General features: G+C 43.3%; 8 non-coding genes across 8 annotated transcripts; 4 read left to right on the top strand and 4 right to left on the bottom strand.

Annotated features, from left to right (window-relative positions):
- Positions 1–3,037: 3,037 nt before the first annotated feature.
- Positions 3,038–3,108, bottom strand: trnag-ccc (transfer RNA glycine (anticodon CCC)). The gene has a single exon. It is a non-coding gene; the product is annotated as a tRNA-Gly (tRNA).
- Positions 3,109–3,891: 783 nt separating this feature from the next.
- trnaf-gaa (transfer RNA phenylalanine (anticodon GAA)) lies at positions 3,892–3,964 on the bottom strand. Its single transcript has one exon. It is a non-coding gene; the product is annotated as a tRNA-Phe (tRNA).
- A 1,336-nt stretch (positions 3,965–5,300) lies between these two features.
- trnae-cuc (transfer RNA glutamic acid (anticodon CUC)) lies at positions 5,301–5,372 on the top strand. Its single transcript has one exon. It is a non-coding gene; the product is annotated as a tRNA-Glu (tRNA).
- Positions 5,373–5,772: 400 nt separating this feature from the next.
- trnae-uuc (transfer RNA glutamic acid (anticodon UUC)) lies at positions 5,773–5,844 on the top strand. Its single transcript has one exon. It is a non-coding gene; the product is annotated as a tRNA-Glu (tRNA).
- A 2,772-nt stretch (positions 5,845–8,616) lies between these two features.
- On the bottom strand, positions 8,617–8,688 carry trnaa-ugc (transfer RNA alanine (anticodon UGC)). The gene has a single exon. It is a non-coding gene; the product is annotated as a tRNA-Ala (tRNA).
- Positions 8,689–9,508: 820 nt separating this feature from the next.
- Positions 9,509–9,590, top strand: trnas-cga (transfer RNA serine (anticodon CGA)). The gene has a single exon. It is a non-coding gene; the product is annotated as a tRNA-Ser (tRNA).
- Positions 9,591–11,108: 1,518 nt separating this feature from the next.
- On the top strand, positions 11,109–11,181 carry trnaa-agc (transfer RNA alanine (anticodon AGC)). Its single transcript has one exon. It is a non-coding gene; the product is annotated as a tRNA-Ala (tRNA).
- Positions 11,182–12,012: 831 nt separating this feature from the next.
- Positions 12,013–12,084, bottom strand: trnaa-cgc (transfer RNA alanine (anticodon CGC)). The gene has a single exon. It is a non-coding gene; the product is annotated as a tRNA-Ala (tRNA).
- Positions 12,085–12,153: the final 69 nt, after the last annotated feature.

The raw sequence follows: 12,153 nt of genomic DNA, 5'->3' as shown, positions 1-12,153 counted from the left end.
TAAAATGTCCACAGCAGAAGTCCTGCGGGGTTTTGTCACCGACAGACTCGCCGCCGCCTGCCGGGAGATCTTAGCGGCCGTGGACAGAATGGTAGCCGGATATGAGGAGGAGGCTTCGGGCTTCAGGCAGGAGATCGACCGGCAGAGGAGCCAGCTGGAGCTGCTGCAGCCCCGAGTCCTGATCCACAAAACGGGTCGGTTGTTTTTATGAGTGACAAAGGCTGAGGACTGTATTTGGCAGATGTAGAATGAAGCAGCTGGTGGAATAACTGTGTTCATATTGTAGCTAATAAAGAGGATTCATGATTGAATCGTTTCCTCCAGATGTTCAGCAGCTGATGGTGAAAAAAGAGGTTCCTACTGAGTTCCCCTCCAGTCCGGATCCGGAGGATTCAGAGAGTCCAGTCCTTAAACAGGAACAGGAGGAGGACCAGGTACCAGGACTGGAGGAGACCAGGAACCCTGTGAGGCCGTTTCAGGTGAAGAGTGAGGATGAAGAGATGAATGAACCGGCCAGGAGCTGTGATCCACAGAGTCCTCTTCAACCAGATCCAGATCCAGAGGAAGAGGTCTCAGACTCCTCTGATACTGAAATCAGTGAGAATGATTCTAATGAAACCAGAGTGGCCCAGTCAGATGTGAAAATACATGAAGGTGATGCAAATGTTAGAAAATGTGACAGCAATGAAAAACCATTCAGCTGCCCTGAGTGTGGGGAAACGTTTAAAAAAAAGTGGGATCTGAAGATTCACAAGGTAGTCCACACAGGAGAGAGACCCTTCAGCTGTGATGTTTGTGGGAAAAGGTTTAAACTACAGAAAATCCTTAAAGCACACATGGTAGTCCACACAGAAGAGAAACTCTTCAGCTGTGATGTTTGTGGGAAAAGGTTTAAACTACAGAAAATCCTTAAAGCACACATGGTAGTCCACACAGGAGAGAGACCCTTCATCTGTGATGTTTGTGGGAAAAGGTTTAAACTACAGAAAATCCTTAAAGTACACATGGTAGTCCACACAGAAGAGAAACCCTTCAGCTGTGATATTTGTGGGAAAAAATTTAAACTAAGGCGAAACCTGAAATTTCACATGGAGGCCCATACAGAGGGGAAACCGTTTGGTTGTGACAAATGGTAAGAAGAGAAAGACCGAAGCAGGTGACTGCAGGATCTTTGCTGGTTGACCAAAAGTAAACTGTAACATGTTTGGTAATTTGTTTTTACTTTTGCTTTGTTGTTTTTTGTCCTCACTCATTTGTGTTTGAGTCAGTGACATATATACCAGAAAAAAAGGTTTTGTCAACGAATTTCAATAAAACGCATAAAAAATGTTGACTTTTGTTCTGCTAATTCATCTTTATAGAAACATGTGTTTTTGTTTTTTGTTTTTTTTATTTGCAATCAGAAATTATGTGACAATTTGTTGTATTATGCCTAAAATATGCTGTGATATGAAAATAATATAAACTGAAAATGGATTAAACCTGTAAGTTACTCACTTTATCAAAGTCATTTATCAGAACTAAACGGTGATCCATTGTAGTTTTGTGAAAATGAATTATATTTGAGCATTATTTTCTAAATCATCGCTCAAAGTGAGACCTATGCTGTCGGTCTATCAACATATTTTCTACTTATTGTGACATACTTTGCTATAAAGTTCTAACAATATTTGTCACTCTGTGATGCTGTTTTCTATGTATTCCATGAATGTTTTCAGATTTTATCTTTAATAACAGACTCTGGCTGGCAGAAATGAGATCCACAGGTCACAGTAAGGTCACAGGGATGCTCTGGTACCGAAGAGAGCTCATAAAAATATCACTTGAGCAGAAAACAGGAACCAACAGAATGTCAAAAAAAAAAAAAAATCTGCATCAGTGAAACATTCATTCATACGTGAGGACATCAAGTATCTTGTGACACCCATGAATATGTGCTCACACTATACAGTTTAATTGTTTCAGTTTTGATGTGTTTATTGTGACAGCAGAGCCGTTTTTCAGTTAATTTTGGATATTTGAAGTCAATCCCTGATTTTCGCAACAAGGGGGCATCACCTCTGTAGTCAGTTGGTTTGACGAGGCTGCTATTCAACTCTCACCATCAGTGCAACACATTGCCTGTTGCCTGTCTCATCATTTTTCCGTTCTTTGGAGAACAGATTTAATCTGTCTACAAACCTGAAGCCAGGGTCTGTTCCATGAACACGACATGCTGATGTTCGTACAGTTGTGCTGTCCTTTTCCTCGACTTTGGTTTCACCAGAACCATGAAATATAGTTTGAGAGTTTGTGAGGTTGGATGCTGCACGCTGACTGGTTGTGTGTCCAGGATGCTTCAAGGACATCTTTCTGGTATTCTCTCCTCCTATCCTTTGGACGCAGCTTTGAGGAGACACAAAATGTGAGACATGTGGCATTAGTGCAGTGAAGCTAGCAGATGTATGTGGTGGTGTAGCCGAGCGGTCCAAGACGCTGGATTCTCCAGTGGCCACCGTCACTTTGAGTCACCGAAGTGGAAAAGATCCTTCTCGACGACAGTGTTGTGTTTTGCCTACATCTGAGCTAAAGATAGAAATAAAATAATCTAAATCGGCTTTTATTTTGAAATGCTTGTGTGTTGCGACAGCTCCTGTTCTTTCTGTAGCTCAAAGCGTTAAGGAGCTCAAACACAGCAAAAGATATTAAATGATAAAAATAAAGATTTGAAGAAGGAATGAAAATAAAAGTGATGAACTGTGGATGGCAGCCTGCTGTTGATCTGACTGAACAGCGATGCAGAAACCTTTAACTTGTTGTTTCTCCGTCTTGTACAGCACACAGTGGAAATGACTTCTCATTGTTGCTTCCATGGCCTGGAAGTGGAACTTCATGAGACTGACACACTGCCTGCTGCACCAACGAGGGCTGGAACCCAGAGTAAGTAAAAGAGTGAGAAGGAGGAGAGCTGTCAGTGTTTCAGTATAAACATACAGCCCTGACCACTGTTGTATTCAGGCAGTGCTGACTGCTGCTTTTCATGGAGAGCAGTGGCCATTGCATTGGCCAGGAATTGAACCCCGGCCTCTCGCATGGGAGGCGAGAATTCTACCACTGAACCACCAATGCTTACTGCACAGCCAAACCCACCTCCAATATGATGGCAATGCAGAGTAGAGCGTAGCATATCTCCACTTGTCATATGGAAGTAATTCAAATTCAATGAACACTCTGTTTGTCAGGATGGCTGAGTGGTCTAAGGCGCCAGACTCAAGGTTAACTCCTTCCTGCACTAAAGGGTGTTCTGGTCTCTGAATGGAGACGTGGGTTCGAATCCAGCTCCTGACGAAGAAAGGCTTTTGCAAAATTTGTGATCCAAACTCTTCCAAAGTGGATGAAAAATCTGTATAAAATGTGAATTACACTTTTTCACAATAAAGGAGTTAGGACTGAAAACTCTAAAGCCTGTGGCTCCCTGTGGTAGGAATGGACAGCAGTTGTTGGACTAAAGACAACTCAGCTGTGACTGAATCATCTGTAGCTCAGTCAGTGGAGCATCAGAAAGGAGCAGCTGTTCTACTCCGAGTCTCTCCGAGATGTCAAATTCAAATAATACAATAAATTCAATAAATCCCAGCACTTCCTTGTTGCTCAGGTCAGATGTTGTAGAAACAAACTACTTTGGGGTTTTCACAGCTGTAGGTTACACCTGTGAGACAGCTCAAAGCTGTGTCCAAAGGTTTGGAGGAGTGAATGGCAGAAAGATGTCTTTGAAGCCATTTGGACACACAACCAGTCAGCGTGCAGCATTCAACCTCACAATATTTCATGGTGTGGTTGAAAGAGGAGGGAGAACATTGGAAATGTAGGTCAAAGAAACCTGAGCTTGAACCTCACTCATACCACTTCCGATGCCGAAACCCGGGACTGAACCAGGGACCTTTAGATCTTCAGTCTAACGCTCTCCCAACTGAGCTATTTCTGCTGGCTGAGCCCACTGATGCTGGATGTTCTGTTCACCATCCACTTCTCCAAAGTCCCACAGTGAAGGCTTCAAATGCACAGCTCTCACAGTGTTATCATGCCAAGAGAAAGAACTGACTGATTCTGACAATGAGACCATGGCCCAGTGACCACGTGGCCTAATGGACAAGGAGTCTGACTTGTCTAACGTAGCTGAGTTAGATGTAACAAACTTAAGTTTCCAAGGAGAACTCTGCTAATCATGTGTATTCAATGTTGTTTAAGAACAGTTTAACGTGCAAACAGAAAACAAACAATTGTAGAGTTCTTACCTGAGCTTCAAGACTTCAAGACACTTCAAGATTGTACTCGCTCAGCCACACTACCACATCATTCTGCCAGCTTCACTACATGACAATGACACACATATGACATTATGGGCAACATGAAGACAAATGTTGTGTGTCATTTCCTTAAAGGTTTGATTCGTCACCTGATGATGTGACTATTGATGATCAGCTCAGAACCAAACAGTGTATCTTTCATCCAAACTCTGACAGTTTCTCCACACAGGAGGTCATTTGACCATTTATTCCTCTTTGGATCTTTACCTGACCACAGAGGCTCTGAGCTGCTGCAGAAGGGGAAAAGAGAAACCATCTGATGAAGCCTCCTCTCTGTTTTGGGTGGTGGGTGCATGTTATTCACATGTTATATAGGTGAAGGTTATTCTCAATCCCTCTCACACTAAATCAGATGGCAGAGGTTCCACTGAGAGCTGAACTCAGATCAGTGGATTCAAAGTACACAGTGCTAACCATTACACCATTTTAAGTCCTTGAAGTATCCAATCATATGCAATTACTGCGTGGCATCTTTTACAAATGGGATTTTTTTCACAGATATAAATTATTTCATTCAGTTCAAATTTGGGTGCCCCCTGCCAAACCTACATGTATTCATACGCAAGCACGAACTCTGGTTGACTGTGATGTTTCTCATTTCAGCCCACCTGGTGTTGGTATCGTCTTTCACTGGCTTCTATAACTTTTGTTCACAGGGAGACAAAAAATGCCTGAATTAGCTGATTAGTTTTCATTGACAAGAAGCAAACTGGTAGTTGTGGGATTCGAACCCACGCCTCCGAAGAGACTGGAGCCTTATGCCAGCACCTTGGACCGCTCGGCCACACTACCCAGTGAACAAAGCTCGAACCCACTACACACTGACGAACGAGCCTTGTACAGCAGGAGATTTGTGGAATTTAAAATGTTCTGAGGGGGAGAACATTTCAGTCATCAAAAAAAAAGCTCACACAAAGCATTGATCATACACTACAACATTTGGCGCCCCCACACTCCCTGGTGGTCTAGTGGCTAGGATTCGGCGCTCTCACCGCCGCGGCCCGGGTTCGATTCCCGGTCAGGGAAAATGTTTTTACTGAAAAATACAGGTGATTGACCCCAGAACATAAATCTGTCATCATGCACCTGGGGGGTATTTCAGGTAGGAGTTTCAACGAACTTTGAGTCTATCCCTGAACTCTGAGTTGACTTACTCTGAGATGAGAAACTCTAAGTATCTGGTTCCAGAACAGCTGATCTTAGTTGGTTCAATCAACTCTGAGTATGTTCACCTTGAGTTGCGCACATGCACAACCTCGATAAAAGCCATCATCAATGGAGTCCCGTCAAGCTGCTAAAGCTACTACACCATGCAGGGGATGTAGCTCAGTGGGCGAGCGTACCGCACAGCTGGGGCAAACTGGCAGTGGTGGGATTCGAACCCACGCCTCTGAAGAGACTGCCGCCTAAATCCAGTGTCTTCGAATCCCATATGGTCTAGCGGTCAGGATTCCTGGTTTTCACCCAGGCGGCCCGGGTTCGACTCCCGGTATGGGAATCTGCTTTACAACAATGGACCAATGAGCATCTACCACTGATGTACATCCTCTTTGGGTTCGAATCCCACTTCTGACAGAAATGTCTTTTCTTTCACCTCTACTGCTGTTAGGTGTGTTTGGGGACAAAGTTGTTTTATGTATATAATATGTATTACATAACAACTAATTACACTTGGATGAATTTAAATTTGATTTTTTTACTTTAACATTAAGTGAAAACACGAAGAACAAGTGTGCATGTGGAGACGTCCTCTTCCACTTTCATACGTTACACACTCTCACGTTCGCTTCAAATGAATGAGTGCATGCAGTTTCTGTAGTGTAGTGACCATCATGACTCTTAACAAAGTTTGTCTCCTGTTAAAAAAGGGCAATGACCACATTTTAATCTGCTCAACAGCAGGGTACAACTCAGACAGACTAAAGCCAGCAGAACACCAACGGGATTCGAACCCACGCGTGCAGAGCACAATGGATTAGCAGTCCATCGCCTTCACCACTCGGCCACCTCGTCATAAACCCAACAACACATGTGATGACAAAAAAACAGCCATTGGGAAGAAGCTGCAGCACCTGAACAGGGACTTGAACCCTGGATCCTCAGATTAAAAGTCTGATGCTCTTCAATAAGATCTGACTTCATTTTCCAAGCTGCCCCCTCGTGGTCATTTGATACACTGCAGGTGGAAATCTCAGTACTTTTTAACCACCACACCCACTTTGACAGAAAGTGGATGTGGTGGTTAAAAATGACACAAAACTCCAGAGGACATTGCAACTTGAACATAGTGAGCAGAGTGGCGCAGTGGAAGCGTGCTGAGCCCATAACACACAGGTCGATGGATCGAAACCATCCTCTGCTATTTAAACACACTGGATGTCCCATCATGAGACATGAGTTTATCAGCAGCACTGATTAACAGGAAAACACGGAGAATGTTGTCTATCATATCTATAATACTGAGAGTTGAGCAGCAGAGTGGTGCAGTGGCACTTCTGTTGTTGGCTACAAGACATCCTGCAGTGCTTCGCTCTCAGTGGAGTTCCTGCTCATCACTTCCTTTATTACAGCTTTGTTCAGCAGAAGGAAATTTGGTGATTAACTGCTTTTCACTCTCGGAAAACTTTAGTAAGACTAATGACAGCCTGTCAGAAAGGTGTGTCCAAATGTTTGGGTGTCTGGACAAAGCAAAGCCGTTTAATTGATTTGGTTTAAACATATTCTTATTTGAGAGAATCAGCACTCATCACAGTAATTTACAGTGACAAGCCTCCCTCTGTCTTTTCTTTCTCCCTTTGTAATTTCAACCCCCCCACCCCCATGTGAAAACATGCAGTGTTTGGCAGGGGGCACACACAGCCCATCACTGCAGATCAGCAGGTCTGACTGAAAACATACTGTAAAGTATGAACCACAGCACTGCTGGGGTTTGAATGTGTAGGGTGCGAGAGGTCAACACTTGTGCTCCTCACAGTTGTGTGTCACTTGTGTGTCTGAAGAGCTGCTGCCTTTGATACATCACCTGATGATGTCACCTGATGATGTCACCTGATGATGTCACAATACTTACAGAATGAAACTCCTCCTTTGAAGCTGCTTTGAAGAATTTCCAAAATCACATGTGATTCAGATGTAAGCTGGTCTGCAGCTCAGCTGCCTCATACACAGCTAACTGCAAGGTGACACTGTGCTATCAAAGCTAGCATCTCCTTTTCTGTTTCCTCATCAGAGGCTGGCAGAATGAATGTTATGAAGATTTTTACAGAACAACATCAACAACTAATAACTCCACAACGAGACTGTGTGACGTCATTGGAGATCAAAGGCATTTCCTGTCTTTCATTGATCTCCAAAGTTTGTTGTATTTGAAGATGACATCATTACAATAGTAACAATGCCATACTGAAGCTGCACTAGCTGAAGAGGGAAGATCTTCAGTACAGTATTAACCTTGCTTGTTTTAACTCCCAGCAGCTTTCCTTAGCAGTGGAAGTAAAGCAAATTTCAAATGTTGTTTTAGTGCCGAGTACCCAGTCTGCATCGTTCGATCTATTCACTTTTTTTTTTTTCCAAAGCTTAGCTTGCATGACAGCCCAGGGGAATTAGCTCAAATGGTAGAGCGCTTAGCATGTGAGAGGTTGTGGGGCTCATCTGCATAGCAGTGAAAATTAGTTCCAGTTTTGTTGTTGCTTCTTTTCTTTTCTTCTTACTTATTTTGGCCTTCTGTTGTTGCCATAACCACGGATACAGTACATCCAGATAACGTTTGAATTAACCTTAAACAGGTTTCAAGGATATTTAGCGATAGTTCAAGATGGATCTAAAGTCTGACGTTTAGGATTATTCAGCCAAGAACAGCAGGCTGCAACATGGACAGACTAAAGTGAGGTGAATGTGCACCTTACGGTGGAGGTCATGAGAAAAATTGGGAGGAGTCTTTGATGTGACATGGCATGACAGAATCTTTTTTGCACCAGAGGTGCTTCAACAAGATACCAACTCAGTTGGGAGAACGTTGGACTGAAAATCTAAAGGTCCCTGTAAACAGCCCTTTTTATGTGAACACGCACAGAGCCTGCTGAGGAAAGCCTGGGTGGACAAACCAAGTTGATAACCACCATCGTGATACTCGTTATCTCTGGTTGGAGCTTTCGACTTTGTCGAGCCTGCTCACCCAAACAAAGCCCGGCTCTGTTGAGCTTCCTTCATAAGTTACTCCTCTGCTCTCGTAAAAATCAAAGACAAGATAAGTACTTCCTGTGTTCCATGCTGGAGATGCCGGGGATTGAACCCGGGGCCTCATACATGCAAAGCATGCGCTCTCCCACTGAGCTACATCCCCTGCATGGTGTGGTAGCTTTAGCAGTTTTTTTTCCCAGACTATAGGAAGAAGAGGAGACAGCGATACAGAAGAAACAGGTCGCCATCCTACAGAAGATCACCAAACTGCTCGATCACCAAACCACAGGAGGATTCCGTGCAGACACCTCCATAGATTCCTTGACAGGTTGTATGCACAGGCGTATGGGGATATGATGTTTTAATGTGGTTTGAGTTTAAAAAAGAAAAAGTGTGACATGGAACAAAAAGGTAATGACGACTGCAGGAGTTTTTCAGACGACCCTTTTCTTGCAATAAACTTCGCTATAGATGAGTTGAATCATCCTGAAGCTGTAATGAATGTTGTAATTGAACTACGATCTGTAATAAACAATTTAACTATCGAAAATGATTCTGCGACTGAGCCCCCCATCTCTCCTCATTTCTCTCAGGTTGATTCACCTTCTCCACCAGTTGTTTCACACACAGAATGTTTGAATGCCATAGACATTGCTTCTTAATGCTGAAATGAGAGATAAAAAGCTATGTCGGAAGTTTCAAGGTGCTAACATTTACAAACAGTTTGTACTAACAGTTAATTGAGGAATCAGCTGAATGAGGACAGATGTGACTTAAAGCACAACAAAGATCTTTCCCAGAAGGCCCTCAGACAAAGAAGCTGGGTAACAGCACAGACTGTCAGGAGTGGTATTTGAACCCTCAATTCCAGAGGAGACTGTCACCTGAACACAGCACCTTCAAAAGTCCACAGCTCTCTGCTCAGCTTTTTTAGTTTTTTGTGTTTTATTTTGTGTATTTCTACTTTTCTTGCGGCTCATGTAGTTGTTGTGGCCGAGTGGTTATGGCGATAGACTCGAAATCCATTGGGGTTTCCCTGCGCAGGTTCAAATCCTGTCAACAACGGTTGGTTGTTTTCAAATAGCAAGTTTCCCACTTAGAGAGCTACAGACCATGTTGGAGAATGTCTGTAATTGGCACGGCATTAAAATATGGGAGAGCTGTGTGATGTTGTCAGGACTCATCTAAGAGGATCAGAGCACTAACTGGTGCTCAGTTTTCATTATCAAGGTCGATGATAGCGACACACTTTTAGTTCCACTTTCGGGGGAGAACTGCAACACTGCAACAGTGTTTCTGCAAACAAGGCAAGAGAGGAAGCCTGACAAAAAATTTCAGATCATGGAAATTGATATAGACGATATAATGTATCATTATATAACTTTAATTCCCTCCCTGACATTGTCTCACAATGAAGAATACATGGAAATCACTTAGATTAGGGCAGGGGTCGGCAACCTGTGGCTCCGGAGCCATATATATATACAGGATAAGGCCGTGCCGAGGCCGTATATATATATATATATATATATATATATATATATATATAGCAGCATAAAGACTGGGTCCCGCTGTCTTACTCAGGCTGAACTACAGCGTCTATTCACGGGCGCGATCCCACTACTGAGCGGCACGGGGGCTTTGACCTGCTCCGTGTCCGACCTGGGCCGGTGCACCCCTCCTTAATGTTGGGTCTTTCTTGTCAATAAAGAAGGCTTGAATAAAGATCAGAATGAAAAGAAACATTTTTTCTAAAAAAAAAAAAAAAAAAAAAAGACCCACTCACCACAGGCTCGTTGGTCTAGGGGTATGATTCTCGCTTTGGGTGCGAGAGCCGGACAAGCCCTGCATGTGATGTGTCCAGAGAACTGCATCCCTGTTCAAGTATCTGAATATGGGCCATCAAGAATTAAGGAAGGAAACTGGGACGAGGCTTTTGAAATTCCTTCCACCTGCCTTTACTGGTCTATGATTATGATGCATATACGGCTTTTTATTTGCACGTGCACAGTGTGATTATATATATTTTTATCTTGGCAGGTGACCGATTGTCTGCTAGTTTGTTCGCACGACTTTGGTAGCTGTGAAAGTATCTCCAGGAGTAAAATGATTAAATCGCTTCGTCTTTTTAATTGTCAATCTCTATATTATATCAGAGGCCCTTTATGGTGCATATACTTATCTTTATTTGCATTTGTACTTGTATACACACACACACACACACACACACACACACACACACACACACACACACACACACACACACACATTATCATCCACCTTTTCCAGCCCTCATGGTTCTTGGGGAATCCATACATGCTGTAACCCTTCTCGGACTGATTGGCACATCCAAACGCTGCACAGCCAACCATGGTATGATACTGATCTACAAAATGTTAGTTGTAACCCTAACCAACTTTTCTGATGCAGCCTGCTATTCCAGCTAGAATTATCCTAAATATCTGCCTTTAAGGCCATCGTGAATGATTTCTAAATATCTTTGAAACCTGTTGATGGTGAACTCAGAGGTTGTTAAAGGGGCCTTTTCCCAAAGCTTAGCTTGCATGCTAGCATGGCAGTACAGGGGAATTAGCTCAAATGGTAGAGCGCTCGCTTAGCATGTGAGAGGTAGTGGGATCGATGCCCACATTCTCCACAAGACTTTAGCTCTTTGGAGATACAGCAACAAGTGAACTAAACACAGCAGGTCCCTGGGTGGGCTTTGGAGCCTTTTGGTAAACAGAAGCAGGACTGTTATTGTGTTTGGAGCTTTGACTGTTTCTTTTAGCTTTCAGCTGATCATTAGCTGTGGATGGACCTGGTATCTGCTATCTGGATCTTTGCTTGGTTTCACCTCCTCAACCAAAGTTGAAGCTGTACCAGAAGGGGACATGAAGACTATCCAGATCATTGACAGGTTGGGGGAGAACCTCAAGTTTTCACTGTTATGATATAAGACTTCTGCAGAAAGGATACTGAGATCGGATTTTCAGAACAAAGTAGCACAGGTAGCTTAACCAGGAAGAAGGATATCCAATACAGGAAGTTGGGGAGTCTGGGGTTCATAACCCAAAGATAAAGTTAAATTAATCATATCCAGAATGAAGAGCTCAATTAAGAATAACATTTCTTTTAAACATCTGACATTACTGTTTGATAAATTTGGTGACAACTGCACTTTGGGTCCATTTGGAGAACATGGGGGGCTGTGTGACCTCATCACCAGAAATGAAAATGTCTAACATCGATAAAACTGCAGCAGCACAAATAAAAAAATGTACAGCACAAACAAACGGTACCATTTTGCGTCCATTCAGAGTGGATGAGGGGCTGGGTGAACTCTGGATGACGTGAAAAGTAAGCTTTAGATCAGTGGCCAGCAGTTTGTCTTTCACACATACGTATGTGTGTTGTCAGTAATTTGTTTGAGTGAGTAAGCAGGACAATATGGAGCAGTTCAGGATTTCCTACGCTTCATTATAAATGCTGGAGATGCCGGGGATTGAACCCGGGGCCTCATACATGCGAAGCATGCGCTCTCCCACTGAGCTACATCCCCATTTTCCAACCAGCGGAGCCCTGGTGGTTATTGGATACACTGCAGGTGGAAGTGAGACAAAGTGGATGT

The sequence above is a fragment of the Echeneis naucrates genome, chromosome 2 (genome assembly GCF_900963305.1).
Source record: "Echeneis naucrates chromosome 2, fEcheNa1.1, whole genome shotgun sequence".
Taxonomy (NCBI): domain Eukaryota; kingdom Metazoa; phylum Chordata; class Actinopteri; order Carangiformes; family Echeneidae; genus Echeneis; species Echeneis naucrates.
This window is presented reverse-complemented; position numbering and strand designations above follow the sequence as displayed.